At 42.8% G+C, this 16,650-nt stretch overlaps 1 protein-coding gene and 1 non-coding gene across 2 annotated transcripts in view; both read right to left on the bottom strand.

The window, feature by feature from the left end:
• LOC126457815 (endoplasmic reticulum junction formation protein lunapark-A) overlaps nt 1-16,650 on the bottom strand; it is a 130,546-nt gene that overhangs the window by 42,278 nt on the left and 71,618 nt on the right. The gene's annotated exons all lie outside the window — the stretch shown is intronic.
• Trnaf-aaa (transfer RNA phenylalanine (anticodon AAA)) lies at nt 14,199-14,273 on the bottom strand. The gene has a single exon. It is a non-coding gene; the product is annotated as a tRNA-Phe (tRNA).

Below are 16,650 nucleotides of genomic sequence, written 5' to 3'. Positions count from 1 at the left end.
AAGTGTTCCATATACCTCAAAACTCCTATGCCGTGTAAAAAGCACAACAAATATGTTAAGAGACTTACAAAATGAACTGGCATAATTTTTAACTTGGCGTTCTATGTCCGACAACAGCGGATGCATTGAAAAACTTTTCCGTCTTAAGACTTACCGACTTTCGACGATACAGCAACAAATTCTGGATTATGTTAGTGACTGAAAATTTATAGCTCAGTGGACAAGTCTCATGGCGCCTACTTTAGCCTAGCCTGACACATATTACTTCTTCTACGGATATATCAAAAATAAGGAAGTTTCTAAAACTTCTGCGACCCGCGACATCTGACATACCGAACAGGGTTTGGCAAGGAAACAAATTCAGGAGAGGTCCCGTATCAAATCTTCAAAACCAAAATTGTAAAAACAATGTATATTGCTACAGAATGACGCCAGAAACAGCTCCTTGGGTAGTCACAACAAATTTATATCTTACTGAAAAATTTGTTAAGTCTGTACTGAAGCGTCCCAGGTTACTCACGACATGAACCACATGCTTCACACGTTAACGAGGAGGTGGCTGGGGTTGTGGCTGGTAATGAATAGACCACGGATTTTTAGGTCCTAAATGAATAGACCACGAATTTTTAGGTCCTAAAAAACTGTGTTTTAGGCATCTAAAATAGGCTCCTTCAGTAGTTCATTTAGGCTATATAAAACCTAAAATAGGCTCTAATAAAAATGATGCAGATAAAATAAAAATAAATTAAAATACACAGTGTTGGCAGTATGAACATCTTATTACTCATTAAAAGAAGGAGAATGAATATTTACACAGTTACAGAGCACAGCAATCTACAACATTAATGTTGAACATAACTCCAAATATTTTTGAGTTCCTGCAAGATGAAGATCTCCGTAAAAAAGATGTGGCAATGGTTTAATTAATACATGCGTAGTTTCACACATTCTGACCATAGTTGGCTTCACAATAAATAACCAAAATCTTTTCTAGGTTTTCTAGTGAAAAACTGTGGCGCTGAAAAAGAACGTTCTACATCAACAGATGTGACAGGGCGTACTTTCATTTTCAGCACATGTTGGATAGGAAAGCTGCAGTCAGGAGTGCTGGATTTTCCACTAAGTATGTCGGCAGCTGCACACAACTCCTTCAGGCCAGTGTTCTTCTGCAAAACCGTTTGCATTTTTGCCCGTACTTTTCCCCCTACTTCACGTGGCGCTTCATTAATTTTCATTTTGACTTCTTCAAGCAAAGAAATATGTCGTAGGTAGGTCTCCCTGAGCCTTCTAATTATGAAATTATTCTTGCCATAAATGTGTAGTGGGCCCTAATGTAAGATAAGTCCCATTTTAAAGAAGAATCTTTGAGTAACTCCATTGCTGCAGTTACGATGCAGCATCCTCCGGTATATTTTCAACCACCTTCTGGACAGCTGAGAGATGCGTACTATAGTATTCTGCTGGTATCAGCCACGTGCCCCAACTGGTGACGACAGGCTCTGGCAGCAATGGGACATCTGGAAGCTGTTCTTTGAATGCCTGTATTATTGATGGTGCCTTAACAAAAATTTTCTTCACCGTAGATATTATTTTATTTACTTTGGGAAATTGTAGCCTTACTTGCTCTGCTATGCGGTTGATCCCATTCACTACACAAGTTACGTGCAGCATCAATGGGTAGAATACTTTTAATAGTTGAAACGCTGCTATCACATATGCAGCAGCATCAGTGACGGCCAGAAGCACCTTATTCTCATCCACTCCGTTTGGGTATAGCACCTTAAGCCCATTGTTCACAAACTGAGCTATTGTTTGTTGGTTAGTTTTTGCAAGCTGTTTTGAGTAAATCAAATGAGCCCTGGATAGAGCATCTGGATCTAGCTTGCCAATAATCACGTTTGAAATGTAACGGCCAAGACTGTCAGTAGTTTCATCCACAGAAATCCATGTACAAGATTCTCCAACTTCTTTTCGGATTCTGTGCAATGCAGCATTGTAAGCTGAATCCACATAATTCTTACGTAAAGTTGACTCTGCAGGAATAGACTGATGGCAGTACTTCTCAAGAAAACCTCTGAAAATAGGGTTTTCTAGTTTCCGAAAGGGGATGTTTGCTGCCACAAGTGCATGACTCAAATCACTGCAGAACTTTTTTTTCCGGAGGATTCACCAGATTTATTGGTTAAAAGAGTTTGCTTCAATTTTGACTTTCGTTCAACATTAGCCTTATGTGCGATTCCATCTGCATGCCGAGTTAAGTGAGATTTCTTAACACTCGAAACCTAATACGAGAGAAAAGGGAAATGCAGTTTAGAACCGCATCTAAAGAGTATTTCGTATTACTAAAGGATAGCGATAAAAAAGTATCCCAAGTGACAGGAAAATAAGAAGCCTAAGAAAAACATCAACAAACCTCCTTGTTGCGTGCTTGGCAGACAGTAATTTTTCCATCTGTTTTATGATGCGGAAAATCTTGCAGCCACTGCCTTATATGAGTAGACTTTGAACTAGCTGTTTTCGGCATGGCGTAGTATTCTCACACAGAAACTAGAATTTATTTAGCACTTAGGTCGTCAGTAACACTTAACACGTCGGTTGTTACACAATGTACTGATTTGTTTTCGCTGGGAAAAAGTGAACGATGACTTTTTTTTTTACTGCGGTGCATGAGAGCGGTAGGGGAAGTACTGTACTCGTTGCTGGACATATGGCACCTGACAGATGGCCGCCCCTTCTGAACAAGCGAATGGAATCTACCGGTGCTTCGGATGCAAACATTTCACTACTGGAAAATTATTTTTCGAACCGGAAAATTCACGTATAATACCTTTCATGAAACAGAGTAGTTTGATAGAACTGCCTGTAGACAGCAGCGAGAAAATGCGCGAAGGGCAGTAATTTAGCTATAGAGGGCGTCTACGATTAACATTGTGATTTTTTAATCCGTGCTCAGCTTAAGGCCAGTACTCCCACGTTCGATACTAATGTTTAACTCAAATCTTTGACCTGTTCTCATTCGCTCACCGAAGTCAAGCACTGTCGCGCTCGCCGCGTACTTGGATGGATGACCATTCAACCGTGCCGAGTGCTGTTGTTAGTAAGGCAAGCAAAGGAACTGTAAACAGTCTCTAACGACCTTCGCCTTCGACGAGACGTAAAGCCGTAAGTTTACTTCCTTTTTCTAATCTTTGAAAACACAAGAACTCTGTCAGATTAACGAAATAGGTAGTTTTTAGGAGTTTGATGCCGAAATAGGCAAAATTAGGCGTCAACGTCGAAATATGCAATTTTAGGTCCTATAGAACTAACGCTATTCAGTTTAGTTAGTCATGAAACGCTTAAGTACCAACTTGTATGCAAATTGGAGCTTAGGAAAAAAATAGGTTTTAAACGAAAGATCCATGATCTATTTTTTTACATATGAATAATAAAACACCTATAAAGAGTATTTGGTATTAACATGGACAGCGATATAAAAAAATAAAAAAAGACCGAAGTGTTAGGCAAATACGAAGCATGAGCACATATCAACTAGCCACCTTGCTGCACGCTGGGCAGGAAATATTTTTTTTCGTCTGTCGTATAGTGTGGAAAAACTTGGAGCCACTGTCTTATATGATGAAATAGGCACTTTTTAGGATATTAAAGCCGAAATGGGCAAAAATACGCACTAACGTCGAAATAGGCTTCTTTAGGTCCTATAGAATTAACGCTATTAAGTGTAAATAGTCATGAAGCGCATAAGTAAAAAGTTTTATGCAAATAGGAACTCAGGAACGCCGGCCGCGGTGGTCTAGCGGTTCTAGGCGCTCAGTCCGGAACCGCGCGACTGCTACGGTCGCAGGTTCGAATCCTGCCTCGGGCATGGATGTGTGTGATGTCCTTAGGTTAGTTAGGTTTAAGTAGTTCTAAGTTCTGGGGACTGATGACCACAGATGTTAAGTCCCATAGTGCTCAGAGCCATTTGAACCATTTTTTGAACTCAGGAACAAAATAAGTATTTACCTAAAATCCGCGGTCTAGTAATGAAATAGGAAGAGCCAGGAGTCGCTGCAAATGTGCTATTAACCCTGCATAATGTCATTACACGTAGTATTGCTTCTATATGAATAAGTTCTACAGCTCTTTAACTATCAATTACGGTCATTGCCCACACACGACTACTGAGACTTAAAACGAAAATTCTGTAGGAAAGACTAACGTCTAACGGTTCGCCGAGAAGCAGTATTTAGAGACCACAGGGGGACCACGAAAAACTTGAAACAGGATAGTCGGACGGGCATCCGAACACTGCAACTCAAGCCAATGCCTTGACTGCTGTAAGAAGTTTCTGGCTGTGAGAGCTGTCACACATTGACAAGTGCAGGCTATCGGAGACCCAACAGCGAAGACTTCACACACAAAATAAAGTTTCTCAGGGGCACACACGAAAGTAGTTTAAATTTTTACCGCAACTTTAACCACCTGTGGTTAAAGTGGTGCAACGTTACTGAGACCATGGTATAGAAGGAAAACGAAAAAAATAATAATGTTTGGGGAACAGTCAGAAACATCTGAAATGTAAGGTCAGTGATTTTATTCCGGCGACGACGTTCAGCATACAGCTCAGATTTCTATTACCGCCAAGAGCCGACTATTGCTTTCACTTAGGCACGGTGCCATGAGAAGACTAGCTTTTGCGTAACTTACGCAAATGTAAACAGGTAGCAGAGCGACTGTGGTCGTTATCGGTTTCTCCCAGGGAGAATCATAGAAATTTTGTACTTGCTGAACCTGATGCACAGTTTACAAATATATGAAAAAAGTTTTAGGATGAAACTCAACACATTACGAAAATCTGCTAACATGCCCCATAACGCATATGATTCAACCCACTTCGATTTACAGTGAAGGGCTGCGTTCACAGAGGCACCGACAACGCTCGTCAGACGTCATTGCCAGAGATCGCCCAGTAACATCGGCCGATAGCTTGGTCACAGTGCGTCCGATCACCAATTTTGGACGGGGTCGTAGATGTTAGGTTAGAATCCATTCTATGTATGAAGCAAGTTAGATTTTAACCTCCTAGTGTAGGGTGAATATCACGACGCCTCTCGTCTTGGAGACGAGCGCTTATTGTGGCTTTAGTTATTAGAAAGTCGTCAAATGCATGTGAGTGAGTTACACCTGCCTCTAAAAGAATGTGGCGACCACTTTACAGTGGCATTAGTTATGAGAATAACCAGATAAGTTTTACGAATATGTAAGACGAAGGGAGGAACGTTCTGCTACATTCTCGAGCTGATTCGTAGTGACCTCGAAAAACAAGATTATAAGTACACCGTTTGCTGTATTTATTTGCAGTTGTGCAGGCATAACTCAGCCTTCAATGACTGTCATTCAGCATACGTGTGAAAGACACGCATTAAGTTTAGAGTACGATACTCTGTGTTTCCACTGTTCAGTGCTTTAGGTGTTCAAACACCACGTCTGCTAACGGCTTCACAAAACAAAATGGCTACCCTACTGCTATAAAAACGACAGTAAATAGTAATAATAATTTGTACACAGCTAATCCCCACTTATCATAGCCCCAAAAATTTCCACTAAAGGGACTTTAAGCATAAGATCCGCCACCATTCTCATTTGAAAAGAAATTACTTTGGTGTTTAACATTTCTGGTAAAAGTTTTGCCTACTTTTCGTTTCCAGTTTACTGGCTATTTCAGTCCACATGTTCCAAATATATTCCGATTATGATTTCTTTCATCTTGACCTGTTCCCATTCGCTCACCGAATCTTCAGGATGCCATAAACAAACTTTCTCTTGGGCTAAACTTACCAGTTTCTCACAGTTCACATTTTATTTACGTGACCGTCGGTCGATTTGACCGAGGAACTTGAAAAGATCGGCAGTCTTCAGTCAATGTCGGTCATCGTCGGAATCCACCGACATCGGTACCACTGTGACTGCAGCCTAAGACTCACAGACACACTAGAATAACCATAGCATAACCGTGCAAGTAAATGTAAATAGAAGATGCATAATGAAATTTCCTCCATATTGCATTAACACCACTACCAACAAGTATTACTAATGAGGCGTTAATATCATTAGATTTTAAATTTCGATTATTAAACTTGAAATCTCTGAAAAGGGAGTATTTAAATGTTCAAATGTGTGTGAATTCCTTAGGGACCAAACTGCTGAGGTCATCGGTCCCTAGACTTACACACTATTTAAACTAACTTCTACGAACAGCACACACACCCATACCCGAAGGAGAACTTACACCTCCGGCGCGAGGGGCCGCTCAAGGGAGTATTTAGTTTAATAGTTTACCCTCATGGGAAATTGAATTAACCAATCAGCTGCTGTGTCGAAGCATGAGACCACTTCTGTCGCCATGTCCTCAATCTGACAACTGGTTTGCAGCGCCCACCCCGAATACCCCTCCTGTGCCAACCTTTCTATCTCAGAGTGGCACTTGCAAAAGACGGCCTCACTTATTTGTTCGATGTATCCCAATCTGTATCTTTCCCTACTGTTTTTGCCCTATGCTACTCCCTCTAGTACGACAGAAATTATTACCTGATATCTTAACAGATTTCGTATCATCATGTCCCTTGTTCTTGGAATTGTTTTCCATATATTCCTTTCTCGCCGATTCTGCGGAGAACTTCCACATTCCCTAACTTGTCAGACCACCCCATTTTCAATGTTGTTCTGTAGTACCACGTCTCAAACGCTTCTATTCTATTCGGTTTCCAACAGTCCATGAACTCACTGTCATACAACTCTGTGTTCCAAACGTACATTCTCAGAAATTTCTTTCTCAAACTAAGAGCTATGTTTCATACTAGTACACTTCTCTCGACCAGGAATGCCCTTTTAGACTCTGCTAGTCTCCTTTTTATGTCGTCCTTGCTCTGTTTTGCTGCTTAAGTAGCAGACTCCCTGATCATCATCTACTTCGCGATCACCAATCCTGAGGGTAAGTTTCTCGCTGATCTTATTTCTACTGCTTCTCACTTCTTTCGTCTTTCTGCGATTTACTCTCAATTCATATTATGTACTCACTAGACTGTTCATTCCATTCTAAAGACCCTATAATTCTTCTTTACTTTCACCGAGGATAACAATGTCGCCAGTATCCTCCCACCTTAAATTTTAATCCGGCTTTTGAAACTTTCTTTTAATTCCGTCTTTGCTTCTTCGACGCATAGATTGAAAAGCAAGGTCTAAAGACTACATCCTTTTCTTACACCCTTTTTAATCCGTGAACTTCGTTTTTGGCCTTCCATTCTTATTGTTCCGTCTTGGTTCTTGTAAATATTGTATATTACTTGTCTTCCATTATAGCTTATCCTTATTTTTCTCAGCGTTTAGAACATCTGACGAGAAAGCTTTTTTCAGGTCGACAAATCCTATGAACAAGTCTTGATTTTCCTTCAGTCTTGCTTCCTTTATCAACTGCAACGTCAAAACTGCCTCTCTGGTGCCTTTACGCTTCGTAACGCTAATCTGATCGTCATCTGACAACCTCAATTTTCTTTTCCATTCTTCTCTATATTATTCTTGTCAGCAACTTGAGTGCATGAGCTGTTCTGCTGATTGTGCGATAATTCTCGCACTTGTCGGCCCTCGCAAGCTTGGAAACTGTGCGAACAATATTTTTGTGAAAGTCTGATGGTATATCTCTAGTCTCATACATTCTACATACCAACGTGCACAATCGCTTTGCTGCCACTTCCCCCCAATGATTCTGGACATTCCGGTGGAATGTTATCTATACCTTCTGCCTTATTTGATATTAAGTTTCTAAAGATCTTCTAAATTCTGATTCCAATACTGGATCCGCTATCTCTTCCTTATCACGTCATCAGGTAAGTTCTCCTCGTCAAGAGTCCCCCAACGTACTCTTTCCACCTATGCGGCACCCCCTATGCGTTTATTAGTGGAATTCTCATTGCACTCTTAATGTTATCGCCCTTGCTTTTAATTTCAGAGAGGGTTGTCTTGACTCTTCTATATGCTGAGTCAGTCCTACCGAGTCACTCTTTATCGATTTCTTTACATTTTTCAAGCTGCCATTTCGCCTTAGGTTCCTTGACTGCCTATTTATTTCATTCCTAAGTGACTTATTTCTGTATTTCTGAATTACCTTGATCATTTTTGTACTTCCTTCTTTCATTACTTCTGTTACCCGAAAGTTTCTTCGCATTTATCTTCTTTGTACCTATATTTTATCCCACTTCTCTGCGCAATGATTCTTCCTGACTAATCTCGAACTTCACCCTGCCCTTCATCATTACCAAATTGTGATCGGAGTGTATGGGGCTGGAATGGGTTCAAACACTGCATCTACTGTCGGCGTGTGTCCACCACAGAATGTGTTAGGGACAGAATCTGTGCATGTGATCGTGGCCACACAGTGCTCGATACATGGGACACCGTCTTCAAGACCTCGAATGCATTGAGATTTTTATGTGCCAGTGTATCAAGAACGTACCGCGAGTACTTTGACACAAGGAAAATTGTCAGAGGTAGTCAACTGCCATGGGCAACAATGTGTGAAAGTCAGGGTCGCAACAGACTATGGACGATTGTAACAGACTGTTAATCACTCGCCAATGAAGTACTGGGTGACAACAAACCCTAAAACAACCACCACCACCACCACCACCACCACCACCACCACCACCACCGCCGCCGCCGCCACCACCACAAACAACTGCAGCAATCCAAACAAGTAGCGATACTAACAACAGCCACCTCCTTGCAATGAGATAGCTCCATACGAATACCTCAGCTTAATGCACGCCATTGAACTCAGATTATCGTGGGCCTTGGTTCACTGACACTGAATGCTAAGAACAAAAGACCGTCTGAACTCCACGTACACATCGGCGGTACAGTAAGAGTACGGAGAAAACCACGTAAGGCGATGTCTCCCGCTTGCCTACATAGTACTGTTGTGGCAGGAGACATTTGGTGCGCATGATGTTTACATGGGATGAAATAGGACCCCCTGTTGTTGTTGTTGTTGTTGTTGTTGTCTTCAGTCCTGAGACTGGTTTGATGCAGCTCTCCATGCTACTCTATCCTGTGCAAGCTTCTTCATCTCCCAGTACTTACTGCAACCTACATCCTTCTGAATCTGCTTAGTGTATTCATCTCTTGGTCACCCTCTACGATTTTTACCCTCCACGCTGCCCTCCAATGCTAAATTTGTGATTCCTTGATGCCTCAAAACATGTCCTACCAACCGATCCCTTCTTCTAGTCAAGTTGTGCCACAAACTTCTCTTCTCCCCAATCCTATTCAATACCTCCTCATTAAATACGTGATCTACCCACCTTACCTTCAGCATTCTTCTGTAGCACCACATTTCGAAAGCTTCTATTCTCTTCTTGTCCAAACTAGTTATCGTCCATGTTTCACTTCCATACATGGCTACACTCCATACAAATACTTTCAGAAACGACTTCCTGACACTTAAATCTATACTCGATGTTAACAAATTTCTCTTCTTCATAAACGCTTTCCTTGCCATTGCCAGTCTACATTTTATATCCTCTCTACTTCGACCATCATCAGTTATTTTACTCCCTAAATAGCAAAACTCCTTTACTACTTTAAGTGTCTCATTTCTTAATCTAATTCCCTCAGCATCACCCGATTTAATTTGACTACATTCCATTATCCTCGTTTTGCTTTTGTTGATGTTCATCTTATATCCTCCTTTCAAGACACTGTCCATTGCGTTCAACAGCTCTTCCAAGTCCTTTGCTGTCTCTGACAGAATTACAATGTCATCGGCGAACCTCAACGTTTTTACTTCTTCTCCATGAATTTTAATACTTACTCCGAATTTTTCTTTTGTTTCCTTTACTGCTGGCTCAATATACAGATTGAATAACATCGGGGAGAGGCTACAACCCTGTCTCACTCCTTTCCCAACCACCGCTTCCCTTTCATGCCCCTCGACTCATAACTGCCATCTGGTTTCTGACATGTCTATAACATTTTACATTAGCGTACGATACAGGAATCTGCTATATTATGTGCATACTTTTGTTCGCCAGTAGCCCCTTACTTATAACCGACTAAGCGCGTCTGGGAGGCCATCGGGTGAGATGTGCACGCCGTAGGTCCAGCTGCAACTAGCCTCTGTGTGTAGGTCCGCGGTTAACCGGTCGTAGATAAACTAATGCGTCCGATTTCTTCAGTTCGTACGACGACGTATCACACAGGTAAGCTACTGACTGGGCGCATAAACGAGAAAGAACTTCGGCAAGAAAGAACTTCAGATGTTCGCTGCTAGCCAGTCGCGCGATGCGTAGATCAACTGCCGTAGAAGTGATTGTAATTTAGCACAACTGCAAAGCGTTTCACAAAGATCATTATCGAACCTGCCAATTTACCTTTACATCTACATCTAAACTCCGCGGCAGTTGCCTGAGAATCTCCATGACGCATTAGAGCTTACAAAACGAACCCGTAACGAAATCCGATGCTCTTCGTTGGATCTTCTCTATTTCCTCTATTAATCCTGTCTGGTACGGATAGTAGACAGATAAGGAATACTAAAGTGTTGGTCGAACGAAGGTTTAAAAAACTTCCTCTTTTTCTGGGTGGACTATACATCCTGAGCATTCTTCCAATGAATCTCAGTCTAGCATCTGCCTTACCTGCGGTAAGTTTCGTGTTGTGGTTCCACCGTAAATTGCTTCGTACACATACTTCCAGATACTTCAGGGATGACTGCTTCCACTGATCGTTCTGCGATCATGTAACCATTCAGTACTGGGTCCTTCTGTATACCGAGCGAGGTGGCGCAGTGGTTAGACACTGGACTCGCATTCGGGAGGACGACGGTGCAATCCCGCGTCCGGCCATCCTGATTTAGGTTTTCCGTGATTTTCCTAAATCACTCCAGGCAAATGCCGGGATGGTTCCTCTGAAAGGGCACGGCCGACTTCCTTCCCTAAACCGATGAGACCGATGACCACGCTGTCTGGTCTCCTTCCCCAAACAACCAACCAACCAATCCTTCTGCATATGCGCAACACGTTACATGAGTGTGTGGAAGGTCAACTACCAATCCCTGTACCAAGCCTCGATCCTCTGCAGGTCTTCTTGGATTTCGGTAAAATTTTCTAGAGTTGCGACATTTCTGTATACAACAGCATCACATATGAAAAGCATCATCGAGCTTGCGACGTTATCCACTAGGTCACCTAAATACGAGGGTCATTCAATAATTAGAGATAGAAATTGGTCTGGAGAAAAAAAGCGTTTATTTTTACACAAAAATACTTTTTCTACTTTTCAACATAATCCCCTTTAACATTTATGCACGGGCTACAAGCTTTTTTATTCCGGCTGCAAAGGACTATATTTATATTAGAATCAATGTCCCACAAACTTTTTCATGTCCTCGTCGTCCTGGAACCTCTTCCCACGTAATGCCTCCTTCAGTGCACCAAACAAATGGAAATCACTAGATGCTAAAACAGGTCTGTAAGGGGGGATGAGGCAGTACTTCCCAGTCCATTTTGTCGATGGTTTTACAAGTTAGTTTAGCAATATGAGGACGCCCGTTTTCTTGCTGGAGAATCACACCTCTCCTCTGAGATCCACGATGTCTCTCTTTCATGACTGGCTTCACCTTGTTTAAAAGGTAATCCGGGTAGGATTGGATTGGATTGTTTGGGGGAAGAGACCAAACAGCGAGGTCATCGGTCTCATCGGATTAGGGAAGGACGGGGAAGGAAGTCGGCTCTGCCCTTTCAAAGGAACCATCCTGGCATTTGCCTAGAGTGATTTAGGGAAATCACGGAAAACCTAAATCATGATGGCCGGACGCTAATCCGGGTGGTATTGGCTGTTCACTGTACGCTGCTCTTCGAGATAATCACAAAAAAACTGGACCTCCAACATCCCAAAACGCCGTCAACATGACTTTTCCTGCTGGTGCTTAGGTTCTGAATTTTTTTTCTTGAGAGGTGAGTTGGTGTGTTTCCACTCCATGCTTTTGTCTTGATTCTGGCTCATAATAGTGAACCCCCGTTTAATCACAAGTTAAAATTTTGTTGAGGAAGTGATCACCTCTTTCGTAACGTTCCTTTAGCTCTGTGCAAACTCTCAACCTTGTTTCCTTGTGTAGCCGCGAGGCGCGTCAATTCTTTTGGGACCCATCTTGCACATGTTTAGCGGTACTTCAGCTTGTTACACGTAATGTTATGAACTGTACCAGTAGTAAATTGAACCTTATCAACAATCATTTCCTCAGACACACGGCGGTCAGCACGAATAATGTCATCAATTCGACTTGAGGGGGTTGAAACTGCAACTGGTAGGCCAGAAAGGTGTCACTGAGTCGCGATCATTTTTGAACTGCTCTACCCCCTTGTAAAAATTTTCACAATTCATACAACCTTCACCATGAGCTTCAGACATTCTACAGTATGTATGGTTTCTCGCCTTCAGCAAGTAAAAAACGATTAACAGAACGTCATTCAACTGACGTGGACGATTCAAGCGGACTCCCCATCTTGAAATGTATTTTTGAGGTTATAAACAAAACAATGTTGATCATCAGCTGATCAGGGCTGTTTCCTGTGATGCCAACTTAAATCCATAAAAGTATCAAATTTGCCCTACTAACAGCTTTTTCCCCAGACCAATTTGTCTCTAATTATTGAATGACCCTCGTAAATTGTCAGAAGTAATGATCCTGTAATATTCCCTTGGGGTACGCCCGAAAGATAGTTTTACGTCTGAGAATGACATACTCCGTACTGTTTGCCAGAAACTCTTCAATTCAATGACACATTCATTGTGACATTAGGTACGCTCTTATTTTGTTCATAGGACGGCCTTCCGAAAGTCAAAGAATATGGCATCAACTGTATTTACTGGTTATGGGACTCGTGGACGAACATTGAGAGCTGGATCTCACATGATCTTTGTTTCTGGAACCCATGTAGCGTTCTACACAGGAAATTTTCAGTCTCCAGGAATCTTATAATACTCTAACACAAAACATGATCCTAAGTTCTACAATAGATATACATCAGAGACAGATACATCTAGTTTAGTGAAATTGTACGACGACCCTTTTTGAAAACTGGGATTACTTTTTCCCAGTCACTAAGAAGGCTTCGAACCTCCGACGACACATAGTACAATTGCTTCTAAAAGATGATCAAGTTCTTTAGCGTACTCTATATAAAATGGTCGTGGTACCTTATCAGGCCTTTACTCTGTTAAGCGCTTTCTGTTGCTTTTCTATTCAGTGATCATTTATTTTGAAACATCATTTTGTCATTCGTGTGACTATCTGAAGGGGGAACCACACCGGGCGCTGGCCGCCGCAGTCAATGACAAACTGCTGCACAAGAGCCTATGCAGCAGAGGGCCGCTTCCGCGCTTCAACATAATCCTCAAGGCAATTAAGGGGTCCTATGACACTGACAATCCTTCGAGACACTTCCGCGTGACGGAGTAATGGAGCAGCGCTCCTTCTTCCGCATGAGCAACTCCGGACGGCAGTACTTATATCCATCACCCGTCTCTTAGCCATCCCGCCAGTCATCGTCATCTGACAGTTGGCATCTATTAAGCGTCCTACACATTGTGTCGAAATCTGCCGTGAAGACGGCGACGCATCTATGACGCAGTTCCAACGCCGCCATCTGGTCTCTAACACTCGACTACTGCCGAACCGCGCATGCTCTTGGTAGCCATTGTGCACTGCCGTTGCCGCAGGTCTATTCATCGGGAGCCAGCCGCGTTCATAGGTACCAGTTTTCGAACTGAGGTCCCTTCAGCCCTGCACCGCTGGGGCCTGATGCACTCAGCCGTACTCGTACATCCTCCGGTGCAGACTTCGCAGAACTGGATCGCCCTGCCGCTTCCTGTTGGGACAGCAGCGGAGCCTGTATGGGGGCTTGATCACACGGGACGTCTAGGGGGCACTGATGCACCATCAGCGGACGCACGATATGCACTACCGCTGACAAGGACGACGCTGTGAGAACAGCACGCAAGGAGGCGTGGCGGCGTACGAGTATCTCCTGCACTCGCCGTGGTCCCAGAAACCAGCACTCCAAGACTGAATGATTGTAAATGATAGACAGTACGCAGAATGAGATTTTCACTCTGCAGCGGAGTGTGCGCTGATATGAAACTTCCTGGCAGATTAAAACTGTGTGCCGGACCGAGACTCGAACTCGGGACCTTTGCCTTTTTCGGGCAAGTGCTCTACCAACTGAGCTACCCAAGCACGACTCACGCCCCGTCCTCACAGCTTTACTTCTGCCAGTACCTCGTCTCGTACCTTCCAAACTTTACAGAAGCTCGCCTGCGAACTCTGCAGAACTAGCATTCCTGAAAGAAAGGATATAGCGGAGACATTGCTTAGCCACAGCCTGGGGATGTTTCCAGGATGAGAGTTTCGCTCTGCAGCGGAGTGTGCGCTGATATGAAACTTCCTGGCAGATTAAAACTGTGTGCCGGACTGAGACTCGAACTCGGGACCTGGCAGAAGTAAAGCTGTGAGGACGGGGCGCGAGTCGTGCTTGGGTTGCTCAGTTGGTAGAGCACTTGCCCGCGAAAGGCAAAGGTCCTGAGTTCGAGTCCTGGTACGGTACAGAGTTTTAATCTGCCAGGAAGTTTCAATAGACAGTACGGATCGCTTACACCTAAGAGCTGCCTTCTTCCGTTGCAGCTGTATCCATCTTTGGTAGAAACTCATTTGCCCATTCCAAGCCATCCCAGTACCTCGTCACAGTATTATCGTTCTCAGTGAAACAGTTTTATGAAGTGTTTAGTATTTCAATCTTACAGTGAAAATATCTAAAAACCTGCAAAAGTAATACGTGTAAATTTCGAAACTAGCATCTCGCCGACACTGCAAAATCTTCATAAGATCGTTGTCAATTTAGTTCCACTTTCGAAGAACCATCCTATCAATCGCCTGAGGCAAGTTGCGGAAATTATGGAAAGACTGGGTTGGAATGGCCGGACATGGGATGTAAACCAAGCTCAAGCTGCTCCAATGTTTTCAAATGTTTCTTACGAGGCAATGCGCGAGGCTTTACAGCGGAGTAGCCCTTGTCTAACAGGACAAGGAGTCGTGTGTTCAGCCGCCCGGATAGCCGCGCATGTTAGTACGCCGCTTCCGGTATTCGGGCAGGCGCGTCGGCCACGTATCGAATCCGCCGGGCGGATTAACGATGAGGGCCGGTGTGCCGGGCAGATGCTGTTTCCCGCCATACTAGGTGAATATTGGGCTGGTACCCACGTCCCGCCATCTGTCACACGATTTGCGAACGTTTAGAAAACGTTCGCACACGTTCAGACGAATAACATTGGATACAGACAGTCTCGGTGCACAAATTCCTTCCCTGGGGCTAAAAGGGTGGCCACGAAAATGGCAACCAGCCACCCTGTAACATTAACGACGCCACATCCGATAATTAACATGCCGAAACCGTGTAGGTACGGGATAAAGACGAAAGAAGAAGCAGTTTTGTGTACTACGTGAGTTATTTCCGATGAATCCAGTACTTTCAAAATAGCATGAAACACGGTAGTGCAATTAACAGCCAACGCCGGCCATGAAAGGTTAGTCAGTCATGTATTTATTGCACATGCCTAGAACGCGATACCAGAACTTGTAACCATGCCTTCAACAAATACATATTTTAATACGTGAATTTCTGCTGTATGCAACCAGAAAGTGGCTTTACGGTTAATTGTGAAGCTGTAAGCCACACTCCAGACATTTGTTAAGTACATTTGAAATGTTGGACTGCACACAAAAGTACTAATGTCATATGCAGAGGTAGTACATAGTACTTAAAATACTGAGAAGTCAGTATCACCAACAAAGTTAACCAATTACGGGCACACAATTTATACATGCCATTGATCACATGTCGACTGCATGTACGTAAACGCAACTTTTTATTGATGATGGTTACTGTTATATATATATTTTAAGGAGGGTGAGATACTTTCTGGATTACTCGCTTCTGATTGCTGCCGGCAAGACACAATGTTAATAATGATACGTACATCGGCTAAGCTTTTCCTTTTTATAGGAAGATTGCCACTATACGAAGACCACAAAGATTAAATTGCATTTAATGAACGTGTTTTTAAAATTATTGTAACAGTACTGGTTAGTATTTAGTAAGATATTACCGTTATGCCTAACGTAACAAAAAGTAAGAAATCCAGAAGTGATCTACCACTGCTTAAAACTGGTTCATTGTAAAATAAGTATCAAATTAGAAAACAGGTATATGCATATTATCTGTATCCTCGTTTAGTTACATAAAAATGGTGCTGCTCTGTGACTTACCTCTATCTGTGAAGTCATTAGATGTTCTTCGACTAGCGAAGGACTGTTTGTGTCTACTTATAGGCCTACGCTCTTTGGACTGTATCTGTTTGCAACTCAAGTGTTACAAATGTGTGTTTATGTGATAATAGACTCCGGCACGCAGTTTACTCCAAAATCTCCTAACTAAATCTAAGATACACAAAATATATTGAGCGCAAAAGCCCTGCATCGCGTCACCAAAATCTGAGACTGTCTCAAATACCTGCTTTGGTTTGTGTTGCATGATGATCTGTCGCAGCTTTCCAAACATT

This window comes from Schistocerca serialis, chromosome 2 (assembly GCF_023864345.2).
Source record: "Schistocerca serialis cubense isolate TAMUIC-IGC-003099 chromosome 2, iqSchSeri2.2, whole genome shotgun sequence".
Lineage (NCBI taxonomy): Eukaryota > Metazoa > Arthropoda > Insecta > Orthoptera > Acrididae > Schistocerca > Schistocerca serialis.
Note: the sequence above shows the minus strand (reverse complement) of the source record. Positions and strands in the feature narration are given on the sequence as shown.